The sequence below is a fragment of the Candoia aspera genome, chromosome 5, assembly GCF_035149785.1.
Source record: "Candoia aspera isolate rCanAsp1 chromosome 5, rCanAsp1.hap2, whole genome shotgun sequence".
In the NCBI taxonomy this organism is placed as follows: Eukaryota; Metazoa; Chordata; class Lepidosauria; order Squamata; family Boidae; genus Candoia; species Candoia aspera.
In genome coordinates, this window is record NC_086157.1 from 53,246,792 (window position 1) to 53,264,211 (window position 17,420).

Consider the following 17,420-nt stretch of genomic DNA (forward strand, 5'->3'; position numbering starts at 1 on the left):
TTTCCTACATCTATAATCTTACCATTTTTCAATGTTCCTACAGCATTCATGGCCCCCTACATCATTTTTTCCCTTACACACTAACATTTATTGCGTTTGTTTCTGTGTCTTTCTTTGCTCTATCCTTCTAATTTCCATAATAATATGCAACATACTCTTCCCAATGTTCACCCCAAATCATTTTATCACTTTTGTTATTAACTTGATTCTGCTGGAGGCTGCATGTTTAGCCACTGTTCCTTCTTCCGAAACATTTTTTTTAAAATTTCCATTAAAATTGTTCTGCGTTTTTACGTTTTATTCCATTTTAACTCTTCCTTGATCTCTTTGACTACATTCTTTCCAACTATATTTTTTTTCATTATGCACATTGCACAATATATTTCCTTCATATTCATTTTTGCAGCAATTATTCTTTTACATGCATTTTTCTTATCTACATATTCTTTCACCAAGCATCCTTTTTTCCTACTTCTCATTAGTTTACCTCCATAAACTTCTGTGGCACTCTGTAACATAATTCCTTTCACTTTGATCCAAGTAGTTTCAAGCATCACATACAGTAGCTGGCAAACTCAACAACAAGAACTTTAAGAAAGGCATATTTAATACTTTTTGTTAGTTTTTTGAGTTAATACTAGTCAAAGGTACAGTATAAACATAATCTTGAAAACTGTAATTGTAAATTCCCAGGCAGACTTAAAACAAGCTAACTGACACAGAACCTCTTTGAAACATTGCTTTCCCACAATAACCACCAGTGTGATTGGCTATTTCTTTTCTCACTCACTTAAACCTCCAAACTAGTTCCCACAGCATCTCACAAGCAGCTTTGTCTTTCTGTAAGTTGATTTTCAATACATTATCTTGGGAGTCCATGTCTCCTGCAGTAGTCATTCTACTTTCACTCTTGTTTCTTTGACTTCTTTCCTTTTACTATATTACTTTTTTTTCCTCAAGATCTATTCCTGACACTATTAAAAAATGGTCTGTCCAAATTCAGGACCTTTAATTATCCTTGTATCCTTCTTCTAGCAGAAGATATATATTCTTCTTGGCAAACAGTTATTCAGTATGTTGTATGATTTTTCCCAGAACTTACCCCTGACTCTTCTGTTATTATCTTTCATTGGAGTAAAAAAAAATGCAACTAAAAATCTATTGTGAATTCCTACTTCCATACACAACACCAACAATCTAAATAACACCTTACTTTCTGACATACATTTTAGTCTTTTTATTCATAATGAAATATACACCATCACTTCCTTACATTCATCAGTTTCACCCCACAAGATCAGACACAATTATTAGGATTTACTACATTCTTCCTCTTTATCTTAGTTTCATAGACAGAGAACATACACATTTTTCTTTCTTTCAGGGCATTTGTGTAAACAGTATAGAGGATGACCTTGACTGAGAGAGAGAAGATCTGTTTCCAAGGCAACAAACAGATAAAGGTGGCTTAAGCCCATATGAAAAGAGAAGCTTACAAACACTTGTCAGACAGGCACCTCCCTAATTCTCAGAAAGATAAAAGAGGAGGATGGAAAGTACATTCAGACTTGCAAGATTCTTTTATTAGCCAATGTATAAAAGTAGCTTTTGGCCTATGTGGTGTCTGTTTCTTGATCCAGTCTACCTCACACAGCTGACAGTTTGTTAGTTCATGGTCCTTACTGCTTACACATCTTATATTTCAAACCACAATCCTCATATGCCATGGTGGTTATCATATGGGCTCTCAGGCTTTGGTCAGTCAAGGCTTTCACATATCATTTTTTAGTAATACGTGAACACCAACCTTAGTCACACTCATGCCTCATGCAACATTCCTTCCTGATATACATTTGGAAGTATGCCACAAACTTCCCCTCCCCCAAGTCATGCTTTGCTGCCCCATCATGGTAGGGTGGGAGTGGGTTTCTGTGAGGGATGAAGAATACTGGAGGAGTTTGCCAAAAGTATATATTTCAGAAGGGTCCCAAAGGCATTAAGGCCATCCCAACAGCCAGCTAAAGCAAGCAGGCATCTTTATCAGGCAGCAGCAATATAGAAAGATGCTGAAGGCACATTATCACTTTAGAGGAAACAGCAGACACAATATTTAATACTGTATGGAAGAAGGCAATGGTAAAGCACTGCTGTATTTTATCAAGAAAATCACATGGATAGAAAACAGTATGTACTTCAATGATTATAGAAAGGCCTTCTATAATGCTATAAAATTAGAGCTGTGAAATGTGTTTAGAAAAATGGAAATCAGAAAACATCTTGCTGTTGTCATGTGAAACCTATATATCAGTCAGGAAGCTACAATATGGACAGAACATGGTTAAATGACTGGTTCCATGTTCCAAAGGAGTGAGACAAGGCTGCATACTCTTCCCTTATTTAAAAGCTGAATCTGTGAGGGGGACTTGATTGGAAAAAGATGAGCATGGTTTTACAACTGGAGGAAGAAACATCAGTTACCTGTGCCATGCTGATGACACTACTCTGCAAAGAATCTGCAAGTTCTACTAATGAAATTCAAGACACGAAGTGAAAAAAAAAAAACGGGACTAAAATTTAATATAAAGAAGTCCTCTTATATTGCTATATTTTATTCCCCAAACTATTTTCTATTAATTTGTAATAGAAACACTTAACTAGAACATCAGAGCCCTTTCAGTTACAACACAGAGGATAAGCAGTATCATATAATTCTCAAATGCAAAAGCAAGATAGAATTCTGCCCTAGAGCTGCTTGTACATAAAGAATGAAAGCAATGCCTGATTTGTTTGTGAATTGTCTGTTGCTGATTTTTATCTGAGTTTACTCTTTACTGGACCTCTAAAGAAAGAAAAAACATAAAGAAACACCAAAAGCAAGTTTTAAAAACATTTTAAAGTTTATTTAATCAATCAACTTTATTTCAGTCATAGATCAGCATACAACTAGTAACATAACTTTTATTCAAATAGTAAGGGTAATTATTGTTTCATAGAATTATACCTTTATATGTAATAAATATGACAAGCATGCTAACCACATGATTGTATTTCTTAAAACAACAAACAAAGTAAACTTAGATGAGTAAAGTGTAAAATGGGAGAAAATTCTGTACCTTCAAAATTTATGGAAATGTTTTGCCTCTTGTGATCTCCAGGGTCTGATGATACATTAAGACAACTCACTATATGACTGCTAGATACACTTTCCATAAGAAGATAACTGCACAGTTAGACTTCTACATGTCTCTGAAATCTCTTTTTCTATTAATGTTCTTACTGCATTTTGTGATACAAAGAACAGACTTACCTTGGCTTTTCTTCTTGCCTTACCTTATTTATTTCCTAAGCTATCTTGCCTCTAAAAGCAACCCTGAATACAGCACTTCTATAATATATCTATTTACACAATGCATGGAATGTGTGTAATGCCTATATGATATACCTTTTTGCCTCAGTATTCAATGAAGGTTTGTTTTGAAAAAGTAAATTTTTATGACCCTTCCACTGCAACTTCCATTTTCCTCATTCTATTTAATGAAATTGCCATTGCCATTATATGTGATAGTTTTCATATGCATTGCATTAATTTTACACCTTAAAAGTACAATTGAATTGGTTGCACATAAAATAAGGAAGATGTACTGTATAAATCCTTACACTTCTTAATTTTAAATAGTAAACTTGTATCACTGACGAATTTCCATCTGCTGTAAAAATTATATTCAATGGCAAAAAACGGTATTTCAAGAAGACTGATTCTATATACATTTTAAATTAACTTCTTAATTTAAAGAAACAAAATGGTAGTTTAAAATTGCAATTAAGCCTTTTTCATATTATTTGTTTATTTATTAGACTTTATATATCGCTGACTACTGACATCTTCTAGTGGTTTGTAATGAAAATGTAAGAGCATAAAACTACATTAATGAAAGAAAGTTAAAAATGAATAAAAATTATCAACAGTTAAAAACCTGTCTAAAAATATATGTTTTCAAGGCTTTTTTCAAAAGCAAAGATCTTAGGATCCTTTAGCAAGGATTACATTTTGAAGAATCAGGATGCCAACAGAGGAAGCTCAACCATAGGCATTCACAGGGACGGGGAAGGGTGGTAACATGCATTATGATGCAAGAACAAAAGAAAGGAACTTATAACACACATTTTGTCATGTTGGAATTACAGATATAATATTTCCCATTTCTCACAAAACCAATATATTGTAATATAACACAGCTTAATTCATATACAAGGAATTCAGCATGGAAATTTTGGGTCTATCTATCTATCTATCTATCTATCTATCTATCTATCTATCTATTTACCCACCTTTATTATTTTTATAAATAACTCAAGGCGGGGAACATACCAAATACTCCTCCCTCCTCCTATTTTCCTCACAACAACCCTGTGAAGTGGGTTGGGCTGAGAGAGAGTGAGTGGCCCAAGATCACCCAGTTGGCTTTCATGCCTAAGGCAGGACTAGAACTCTCAGTCTCCTGGTTTCTAGCCCATTGCCCTAACCACTAGACCAAACTGGCTCTCATTATTGTATTGTATTGTATTGTATTATATTATATTAGGTTAGGTTAGGTTAGGTTATACTATAATTATATTATATTATAATATAATTATATATTATATAATTATATTATATATTATATACTTTTATAGTTCATCCAGTATATGTAAAGTCCTCACTTTTCTTCCAGCTACAATTTTTAGTAGTATTTTGACATATTGAGACTTAAAATGGAATGCCAATTCATACTAATTTTTTCTAGTGGCTTTAAGGAAATATAATACATTTGGTACAAAGGCAAACATTCTATTACTTAAAAGCATGAGTGTATTGTATCAATTTTCAAAAGATCAATGAACTGTACCTTCACTAACACCAAGGAATTGCCTTTTATAGTCAAAACACAATTGGCAAGAGTAGCTATTAAAGTTGCCTAGCCTTTCTGGATAACCCCAATTTATAAACTGTTTGGATTTAGGTATATATAAGGAATAAAATAAATTGCTCTTCAAAAGAAAAATAACTTTATTTTTATACATTGTTTTATATACTTTTGTGGCTCTTTGATTTCAGTCATATATATGTTTATATATGTCTGTATGTTTATATATAATTAAAATAGCATATTTATATATAATTTACATAGCATCTCCCATGACTGTTTCCAAATTCTAATATTTCCTCTCAACTAAACAGATCATAGAACTACACTGGAACAAAGCAACTAAGGAACATATGTACAGGAAAAGGATTTATGGAAAAAAGAACAGGAACTCATAGCTTATATATACTATAAATCCTCTATGCATAAACATGCTTCCTAATTTAATACAACAAAAATTACATCTGTTGAGACCATGCTAAACATACAGTGCAGGTAGATATAGGATATATGTACTTTATTGTTGAGGGTACATTAAAGTTCTAGTGAATGCTTGCTTTGCTTTATTTATTTGCTTTAAATGATTACAGGCACTATATTACATTCTTATAAGCTGGCAAAGCCATACAAAAATGTAATTGAAAGTTTGCTTTTGATATTAATTCAGTTTATTAATTTATAAAGTCAAGACAGAGGTGAAGTGTCTGAATCCTTTGCCATTGGCCATAAGGGCTGGAGAACAGGTGTCTATCAAAAAAGTCAAGATGGCTACAGCACATATGTAAATGGATGAGGGTTTTGATCTCATGATCACAGCACCTTCCTAACTTTTTTGACTCCATAACTAAGGAAGGGAGTGGCATCAGAAGGTATTTGATAGCTAAGAAATGAATAGATAAACAGAGCAGAAAGGATGAATAGGTAAAACAGTAATTGTTGGTCCTAGCCTGGAAACACTGCAAATGGAATCATTTGCTAAGTATTTTCTGTAAATTATCTGTTTTCTGTAAATTACCTGCAAGCCAGAACATATCTAAGTTCAATATAGATATCAAATTTGCACTTACCACCTGAATTGGTTTAGTTCATGGTACTTACATGGACATCAAGTAAAGCTATATGAAAATATTAATAATTATCAATAAGATGATCAATTAATGCATAGAGCAAATTTTGGCTCATAAGCCATTTAATTCACTTATTATACATACGTTTCATTCAGCATTTATGAAAATGCTATCTTCAAAATTAAAACTTCCAAACATGTTGTCCTATTACTACAGGAACACCTTTTTATCTATTAAGTTAATAGTTTATAACCTTTTGCTATATTTCTTGAAAGAGTAGACTTTGTCAATTTGCTAATGTTTCCCAAAGAACTCAGGTAATGCCTTTAATAAGCACTGAATTTCTGAGAACATGAAATAAAATTACCATAGCTCATTTTCTAACATTTGCTAAAATGCTAGTATTTGAAAAATGTTTAAAACATCAAGCTTACTGAAAGAATCAAATAACAATAATATTAAATGCTGACAGATCTGATGTATTTTGGTACTATCTCACTGGTACTATCTCACACACACACTAAAAAAACACCAGCTGGGCAGAAGAGATAGGCATGAACTTATCTTTTCCTATACCATGTTCTCCTTTGGAGAAGAATGAATAAAATTTACCATTTTGGATACAAGTTCTATTAAAATAAGTTGTATCTGAATATAATAATTAAAAAAATATTACATATTATTTTAAAACATATTGTACAACAATACAGCTCCTAAGAACTCTAAATTTAAGTTCTATTTATTTATATCTAAATAACTTGTCTCAATTAGAAAATCAGAAAAGTGGATAAAAACACTATTCACTTTAGTTCTAAAATTTATATATCCTCAATATTTGGAATGTATCAAGACATCAAGAACTGTTGATTTTTTTGGTAAATTAGATATGACCAAAATGATTATTATACAGTAATTGGAAGGACAAATCTGTATCTTATTTGTAGCAATGAACTGGTGATATTTGTGATCTGACACTCTCCTCTCCACTTCCTGATGAAAGGGTAAGGAAGATTTTCAAGCAACTGGACAATTTTTCCAGGATTTTGTAAATACTAAAGTTATATTATGTCAACTGTCTTATGTATCCAATACTTTGTTTTTTAGTGTGATGCAACAAATATATTTTACACAAAAATAGAACCTATAGTTTTGATGCTTTCTATCTAATTATCCCGCATCTGTTTCATATAATTTTATAATGATTTATCTTTTTTTAATGTGATCTTCTTTATATTGCACATAGTGAAAAAGTAGAAAAATAGATAAATTAAGCTAAAAATAACACTTCTAAACACAGTTATTTGCACAGTGAGAAATGGAGAAACCAGTTAACAGTTATTCATAGAATGGCAAATAGAGAATTAACCTCAGATCATTTAGACTGCAATTATCATTGCATTTTATTAAAGAGTACTGCATTGCATATCTGTCATTCTACTATCTCCTAAGAATTTATCACTTTCTAATACCAGATTCGTATTATTTCTATATAAGATTAAGGTGAAATAATGAATGTGAATCTGTGTGCTTTAAGTTCTTAATGATGTTTGTGATTTTCAAGTTTTGATATTTTTTTTTTATTAACACATCTGATAGATATAAATAAATTATACTTTAATTATAATTATTCCTAAATATAACACATAAAGAAGATAATAGAATGCATTTGAATTTGTTTAATACTTTATAAGGCTGTTTTATAGGATGGAAACTTCATATACAGTATTTTCTAGTTGTTTTCATCTACTTATAAACCTTCATACAAGGCTAATACAAAGAAAACACAGGAAAGCATGAACAATGATTATTTCAATTAACTATTTTACATAATATTTTCATTGTCTATTTTTTTTAAAAAACTTGGCAAGAATATATTTTTAAAGATTTTTTTAATTTCTCCCTTTAATTTTTAGAATCTTACAATTATTTCCAAGAAAATTTAGCAAATCATTATTTCACAAAATACTATGGAGAGTTTTGAGATACCATTTTCAGTTAACCTTTCAAATTTTAATATAATGCCATTTATATTAATATCCCATTTATAATTTACCAATTATATGAACAGTTTTTAAGCAAATTACAAGTGTAATATGAAATTCTATCAATATTTCTTTTAGGCTACAATCACATATTTATTTATATAAATCATTTATATTTTTTATGGAAACTAGAAATACTTCAGTTTACATAAAATATTTGAATATTTCAGCATGCCAATATCCCAGGTTTATACATTTTTTTAATGAAGAATTTATTGAATAGGACTTGATGGTCTAAGTGACTGTTTCCAACTTTATGATTCTGTGTTTGTAAAACATTTATCAACACCTTTTCAATACTTGATAAACAAAGATATATGCTGGTGTGTGAAATGGTTTGTATCCCATTCATATTTGTTACAAATCTGATCCTGCAAATGTATTAAGTTCATGTTCTATACTGCTGCACATGAGAAGTTTACAACTACTAAAAGGCATTGGAAAGAAGTTATTTTCCAAGTAATCACAATGGCCATATGCTTCTAAATAATATATTAGGTAATCACTGCTCTGTATTTTCACCATTTAGATTTTTTTTAAATAACATGTTGTAACTTTTAAAAATGTCAGTGTTCTACCAATCGCATTCTTCTTTTGAATAACATACATCCATTAGGAGCTGTAACCTCAAACAAAGGCGCAGGGGGGAAAGACCCACAACAACATCAAACAACCTTCTCTGCAGTAGAAGGCTTTTTATTTATAATCAGCAATGTGCTAGGCAGGTCAACAGGCTAATAGGTCTCTGCAGAAATGTTCTCATGAAAAGCATATACTTGGTTAGGTTCAGTAAGGAAATCTTTTTTTCCCCCACACTGAAGCCCATGACCTTCACAAGAAAATACTCCACTATAAACCAACTGCTATGATAAGAATATGAAGTCTCCAAAGGCTATGGCCATGCTTTCTGAGAGAGTAAACTGTTACTTTGTTCAGAATCCATTCAAAAGCTGAATATACTGAGCAAAAAATAAACCAAGGTCATCATTATTCCTTCTCTTTGTGCTTTGGCTTGCCTTCAGATGGCTTATTCAATGCTGTGAAATAGCAACATTGCCTCCATTAGCTGATTTTCCCCAGCAGTTTAATCAAAGCTTATTTCAGAATTTAAAACTAAAGGGTAAGAGTGTTGAATTCCTGTTTTCAGTTCCCTGAAAACTGCTATAAAGCATACCAAACATAGTGTAAACCCCTTCGAATTTAATTGTATTTCTAAGTAGTCGTATATTGAACTGCATTTTTAATGCAGGGGTTTTTTAATTGCAATACTTCACACATATATAGTTTATATTAAAATGTATATATTAATTCTACTAGTTATGTCTTAATACTTTCTTTCCAAATTAATCATTGTGCTATAAAATAAGGTTTTACTTATTTTTAAGATTAAATCCCGGGGCCTGAAACAGTTTTTGTTTGTATGCCTGTGCCTGATCACATTTTGTAAAGTAAAGGAAAGTTACAGTGAATAAATTTGATTTCTGGATTACACTCATATAGGATCAAGGAAGGGGTGGAGATCAATAAACACACAGGCATAAAATATTTTTGGATAAAAAATTTAAAATCCTCTGATCCTAGTCACAAATAGAGTTTAATAGTCCCAGGCACCTGTCGCTATAGAGTAGACACTGACTTAGGCAGTCAGTAGAGCACGTATGGATCAGTAACCTTGGACATTCTGATGCATAGGGAATAACTGCAATCCCTGATCCCCAATTCCCCGCCATCTATTTATTTTAAAAACATATAAAATGCTTTCTTTTTAAGTTTACAAAGTTGTATACAACTTAATAGTAACATAACAATGCAATACACCATGATAAAAACCAGTCCTAAAATACAAATACAAGTCATAGCCAAAGACAAAATAATATAAAATATAACCAGAGATAGATGATACAAGAAAAGCTATATGCTAAAATTCAACCAACTCAAAAAAGTTTAGCAGTGTAAAACAATGTTCAGAGAAAGTGAGTACTTAATTTTAATTATAATTACTAATAAGACCAAGTGTCAGGTACCTTCTACCAGAAATGACATCTGTCCAACCCAAAAGCTCACCTGCCTTAAGTAGTCCAGAGGGAAAGTCTACAGCAATAATAACAATTAATACTTCATAAAATATCGTAGTAAAAGCAAGAAGTTCCACATTACCTCTGTTCAGATGTTAAAGTCTGGTAGTATTAACAAATACAAGGGAACTGAGATCACATATCACATCTCTCCCCCCTCCCCCCCAGCCTTCACATTCAAATAGTGAATCTTACTGATGGGCAATCTTTCATGCATGAAAAGATGGGCATTAAGGCATCATCAGGATTAGAACTTGCTTATACAAAATGAATCACTTATATTTCAATTTTGTTTAACTTTATACTTATTACTGAACATATAAGGCAGGAATGTTATTTAGATATTAGTAATTTCATCTTTAATCCTCCAAAGCCACACTGAAATATTTTAGGTTATAATTACTGAAACTGATGCACCATGCCAAGTGCTTTTGTGGAATGAGAAACAAAAGACAAAGACCAAGTTAGAAGAAAAACCTTGTTAAAAATTTCAAAGGAAGCCTGTTCATCCCATGAACTTAAAGTCCATTTCAGTTTTTCAAAAAACAAAGTGTCCCAAGCATAAACCCTGATTTATTTTTAGTACAATGAATAGTAAACTGAATTTCTGCAGGGCTGCTGAAAAAAGAGGGGAAAGGGGAGATATATGTAAAAATCCTATGCTTTTGCCGGGTACCATTTTTTCCCTCTTGTAGCATAAAGAGACTACATTCAATCTAAGTATGAAATCAAACCTATTTTCTTTCTACAAATTGTTGAACCTATCTTGACTTTTATTCTTTTTTAAGCCCAGTGACAAAGTTATAAGCACAGAGAGGAACATTATATACAGGCAATGCTAGATTTCAGGTATGGGGAGGATGTAAAAAAAAGGTGTGGTGACAGCTCAACTATTTTGATACAAATAATCATCAAAATCCCATCAGTCAGAGCAGCAAAGCAGCATATGCCATTATACTTCAAAGCTGCTGATTAGTCCTTTGAATTCTGGATAGAATGTTAAAAACAATAATGAAAAATAAATTTTATACGCATCACTTTTCCTCCCCTAAGAATCTTTAGAAATTGCATTTGTGATCCGAGACAAGAACAATCTATTTCTGTTGCTTTCTGTATTTCAACATAATGGATTTGATCACAAATAAAATCCAGGTACTAGTTGTTGCCTTCCAGACACTCTACCTCTGACTCATTGGAAATAAAATATTCAAGAATGCTGTTAAAATATTTTTCTGGTCCTCTCCAACAAAACTGTTAGAACTCAGCTCCATAATAATGTATTTCAGACTGTTTGTACTTACATTCTTTGTCTTCCTCATACCACAGCATGTAAGCATAAGAAGTCCAAAGCAGATGCCCAATGAAGACTTTCTCAGAATGCTATCATCCAAGGTTCCAGTGCCATTTAAAACAACAACAACAGTGCTGGCTGTTGCAGAATGAAACTGCTACTCCACCAGTCTCAGCATTATGAACAAAAATCTACTTATCTCCTTAGTATTCCCTTACTGAATTCAACACAGAGGCAGCTTCCTCTCAGATACAGATCCAGCAAGGGGAAAAACATGATTCCAACTTCGACTAAGCTGACACTGTAACTGATGCCAGGGCTCTGTTGAGGCCCCAAGATATTTCAAATTCCAGGATCTGCGCAGAATCACTAACACATGCTTCCTTCTAAACAAGTGGGCTTCCCATAATAGGGCAACTGATGTGTTCTACATATAAGGCTCTGTTTTCAGAATGGCTTGCTTAATGGATTTAAGTGATGTGTAGCAGCTCTCAAGATAGTATTCAAAACAACTCTGAAGTGCACTCAGCACTGCTGTTCCTGTAACTTACTCAGCATGCTCTGCAGGACAGATTGTATTTAGCTGGAAGATGAGAAGTTTATGCACACAGGGACTGAGGAGGAAAACAGCAATCTTATTCTGGTAATAATTATAGATTTCAAATTATCAGCTCCTACTTTGCATTCATTTGGGATTTCATAGATGTGGCCATGTATTTTACTGTTTTTTCTGCTTCCTCTGCAGCATTTTATTTTTGGATTTCAGCTTCCATTACTAATCCCCCCATTAGCTGTATTCATATTTAGCAGACATAACAGTGCCAGAACTAGAAGAGACTTCAAAGCTAATCTTACCATTCAGAAACTATTTCTTGTACAGAAAGATTCCCTGAAAAATGAGAAGAACCTAAGAAAATGAAAAAACAAACAAACAAACCAAAAAGTGCATGATTACACATACACATCTGTACATATGCACTGAATTCATGCATGTTGAACCTGTAAATAATAACTGCCTCATATTGCTACTGAATACCTGTAAACTGTCTTAAGATGTTTCAGAAAAGTGTTGGCACTTGTGACATGCACTAGAATAATGATTTTAAACTGCCACCCCAAAACAACTCAAAATATTTAACAGTATCACTGTGACAATATGAGCAGAACTTGTGTTGAATAGATTTCAGATTCAGGAAACTCCTTCCTTTAACATGGTATCTCATGAAAATATGTACTGGTTTTATAAAAATAAAGGAAATAGAATTAGAAAAATAATTTCCTTGTTTGCACAAGGAATAAAGTCTACTTTGCAGGATATTTCAGGGCTTTACTGTCTCCAAACTTCTGCTTAACATCTACATGAACTGCCTAGAGAGTTCATCTGTCAGCATTAGATAAAGTATGAGGTAACAAATACTGATTATAATCATTTCTACACCTCTGAGCAAATGTTGCTATTGAGGGACAGTTCCTATCTCTGGAGGCTCTGGCATCTTGATGGGGAAGAACAGGCTTTGACTCAATCTCAGCAAGACTGAGCAGCTGTGGCTCCAGAATCATATGATCCTGGAACTGGAGATTTTCCATCGTTGGCTGTGGGATGGGTTGCAATCCCCTACTCAAATCCCTGATGTACAATTGGGGGATCCTCATGGACTCAGAGTCCCTTCTCAAGGAGCAATAGCAGCTTTAGACAGGAAGCCCTAGCAAAACTTACACTGGGGCATCGATTACACCCATTTCTAGACAAGGAGACTCTACTTATAGTTGTGCATACCTAATTACCTACTGTTGACTTACTGCAATATGTTTTATGTGGGATTGCCCTTGAAGAGTTTTCAAAAGCTGCAGTTGTCCAGAATGTAGCACCATGGTATGCCTGTGTATCACCACTACTTCATGAGCTGCACTGACTGTCAATGGGCTTCTGGGAGCATTTGGAGAGAGTAAGAAAGATGACCTTGATGGAGATATGCAAGCTCCATTGCCAAGGCAACAAGGGGCAAAATATGTTTTAAGTCCAGAACACCAAGATAAAGTTTGGAAGTGGCTCCGACAGACCCTTCCCTAATTCATTAAAGTATAAGAAGGGGAGAAGGTACAGCAATCAGACTAGCAAGATTCTGTTATTATAGCCAATCTCAATAAAAGTAGTTTTAGCCTTCCTGTGGAGGTAGATCAGATCAACCAATCTTCTTGATCTGCTCTACCTAGTGGTGCTGACAACAATCTTGGAAGTCTTTCTGGGTTTAACATTATTTTACCTCTTTTCCTCTTGTTTACCTCCATCAGCATCATCTTCCTTACTCTCTACACATTTCAAGGTGCTGATTACCACCTATACAGTACTACATGGCATAAGAGCAGGTTGTTTTTGGCATTGCCTATCTCCAGTTATAAAATCCCATCACACACAGTCTTCCAGGTTGGGCATGCTTTAGTTTCCAAGATTGGATTGGGATTGGATTAGGCTTTGCTGGCCTTTTGTAAGGTATTAAAAACCTGATCCTCTACCACCACCATCCAGCATTTGCGCCAGGATGTTAGATAAGCCTGCCTTGGGAGATAGTTTGATGTGGATGATTACTGGATTGTAACTCTATTGTATTTTTATTGATGCTTGTTTAAAATGTTCCATTAGCCACCCCAAATCATTTTTTTGCAACTTAAATAAATCAATAAAATAAGAATAGTTTTACACCATGATGCTGAATAAATAACAAAATATGTGCTGCCTCTGGAGCAAAGTGAAAGGCAACATTCTCCAAGCTGAAATGTCCCCTCTAGATTTCAACTTCTAGAATTTTCAGCAATTGTGATGCTGGCCACAGAACTCTGGGAGTTGAAACCTATACATTACACTGCCCTACTGACGCACTTATCCATCTTAGAAATCTCATACAGTTGATGAAAGACATGGAGGATAAATAAGGCCCTAAGAATTCTCACAGACATACATAGTTCCATAGATATAATAATGCTATTATCTTTTGAGGTAAGTAGAGAAAAGGAGTAGTGAGTAATAGAAAATGGATACAAGAGATTAGAAAAGGAAATCTAACTAAATTTAGTTTATACCAACACTATTCACTATACGTATCCATAACTTTCTGTCTTGAAAACAGTCCTTGCTTCCATCATGTCTATGTTGATCCATACTGTGCCTTTTATTTTGTTTTAACTTCTCATGTCTCTGTTTTTGAAGATTTCATCAACTTCATTCACTACAACTTTCTCAGGTTTCTTCTCCCTCTGAACCCATACACTCTTCTTTATTTATTTGTTGTGATTCAATGCTCTTTCATTCCATCATTATGAACACATCACTTCAACATATTCCTCTTGTACTGTTAACTTTCTTATCCAGTTCCCATTCATTTACCACCAATTTTTCTTCACTCTATTTTTATTTTTGCACACATTTATGTTGCATATGCAACCCATTTCCACACCAGTCTTCTAACTGATTTGTTTCCCCTGACATTCTCAACTGTCATATACATATAAGAAAGTGGGCAGAATCATACAGTCATTTTCACTTATTTCACCAGAGATTTGGCATTTTGCCAGATATCTGGCATTTCAGGCACATTGGCAACTGCTTAAACCCTTAAAAACTTAAAAACTTAAAAGTGATGCCTTTCCAAGCAGAGTTATTATAGAATTTTCTTTAGCAAGATTTATTTAGTTGGATGGCATGATTTGAACCAAAATATCCCCGGGTAGATTAGGGTGGAGATTTTCTGATTCTCAAAACCTTTCTCATGGACCAGTGAGGTAAAAGTGTCTTTTCACTGATAATGGGGAAGATTGCAACTGGTTGTTGTTTGAATCTCCATTAGTTTGGGAACCAACTCTTATGTTCATTCATCACAATAGACTATATAGTATCCATTACCTTTCTAAAAGTAAAATGTGTACATCTTAATTTTTTTGTTCATTCATTTCCTGTCTTTTGTAAACATTCCACCAAAAGATACAAATACATCTATTTGTCCTAATTTTTCACCATTTATGTATAACTTGCAAATGTTTGCTTCATTTCTCCATTCAAACATAACTACCTTGGTCTTTGTTAAACATTTCCCAATAAATATATTTGCACATTCAAGCTCTAAACCAACACACTCACCATAAGCATTCCTTCTAAATGTATCCATAAATACATTAAACAATCTAACACATCATTGTCTTATTTCTTGCTCAGTATCCACTAAGCATTCAATTTATTCTCACACATGCTTTATTTCCATTATATTGCTCCTAGTAACTGATATTGCACTCTGTATTTATACAGAATGTCCCATAATTCAAATTTAACCAATTTATCATACATTTTCTTTAAATCAACAAACCTGCAAACAACTTCCTTTCAGATTCACACATTTTTCACTGATTCATTGAACAGCAAAATTCTGGTTTGTACATGTACTGCCCAACATAAATATGCACAGCACTTCCCAAAGTTTTCTCCTTTTTACTTCTTTTATGCTTTCAATCAGAATTTTGCCTAAGACTTTCCCAGGCATGCTTTAGGACTTTGTTTTGTATTTATTCTTAACTCTTAGACAAAAAACCAAACACTAATTCTCTCATTCAGAACGGCTTGAACAGTAACACCACAAAAATGGTTCTCCTATTAGCTAACAGATAGACCAGAAGAATACTGGTGTTGATTACAGGAATGTATTATCTAGTTTGTGGCATAATTCATCTACTAAGGCAAACCAAGATTATTACGTCCAGAATCTGCCTTAAGACCAGATTGAAATCATAGCTTTAATCTAGAGAATCAGTCTTATCTAAGAAAATCTGGAGTTATCAAGTCTATTTTCAAAATGCCATATTTTTATTCCTTCCCATAGGTGCAGTGAAGCAGGCTAGTATTCCTGAAATAGTTAAAATTATCTGAGGATATAGGGACTAACACAACAAGGAAGTTAAAGAAATCTCACTTTAAACTACTGTCTAGATGGAATAGCCATGGGAAAGAAAATATTTGTGTATAATAATTAACAGGTCAACTAATTCCATATTAGCACTATTTTCAAATGGTAAAAAATTACCTGTATTCTCAACCACATTGTAGTTAATAATCATTTAAATTATTGTTAATGAACAATTGGTAACTGGACAATTGGCAAACAGCAAGGATTTTTTGCAAGTAATCATGTTATTCGGTGGAATTTAGTTTTGAGCTAACCTGCATCATTACTAAGATGAGGAATAAAGTTCTTTTTTTAATGTATGATTTTCCAATAAGAAAGCTACCTTGTTTTGGATTCAGCAGCCCTTAGGATTTTTATTGCTTTACACAGTCTTCCTGTGATCTGCCAAATGTAATTCACTGGCAGACGGGACCCACAGTATGCCTTCTCTGCCAGACCTGATGGGGCGAGCAGATATAATCGGGGAGAAATGGTCCCTTAGATAACCTTTCCCATGCCATGAAGAGCTTTAAAGGTCAAAAACTGCACCTTGGATTGGACCCAGAAGCAAACCAGCAACCAATGAAGCTTGCCAAGCAGATGTGTAATGTGTACCATTTTAGGGGCACACATAATTGCCTGTGCCGGTGCATCAGCTGAAGTTTCCAGATACTTTTCAAGGGCAGTCCCATGTAGAGTGCATTACAGAAATTCAAACAGGAGGTGATTAGGACATGAGTGACAGTGAGCAGAGCCCCCCGATCTAGGAACGGGTGCAACTGGCACACAACACAAAGCTGTGCAAAGGCCTTCCTAGCTACAACTGCCACCTGCTCTTTGAGCAGGAGTCATGAGTCCAGAAGGACCACCAGATTGCACACAAGATCTATCTGGGGCAATGCCACCCCATCCAGCACCAAAGATGGCATAGTCCTAGAACCAGAAGGCCCCAAAACCCAAAGCTATGCAGCCTTGCCAGGGTTCAGCTGAAGCCTGTTGCTTCCCATCCAGACCCTCACAGCTTCCAGGCACCAGGATAAGACAGCCACAGCATTGCTTAATTTGCCCAGGGCAGAGATGTATAATTGGGTATCATCAGCATACCAATGATAC

The 17,420-nt window shown here is 33.9% G+C and overlaps 1 protein-coding gene across 1 annotated transcript in view; it reads right to left on the minus strand.

Annotated features, from left to right (window-relative positions):
* DMD (dystrophin) overlaps positions 1-17,420 on the minus strand; it is an 895,878-nt gene that overhangs the window by 733,786 nt on the left and 144,672 nt on the right. The gene's annotated exons all lie outside the window — the stretch shown is intronic.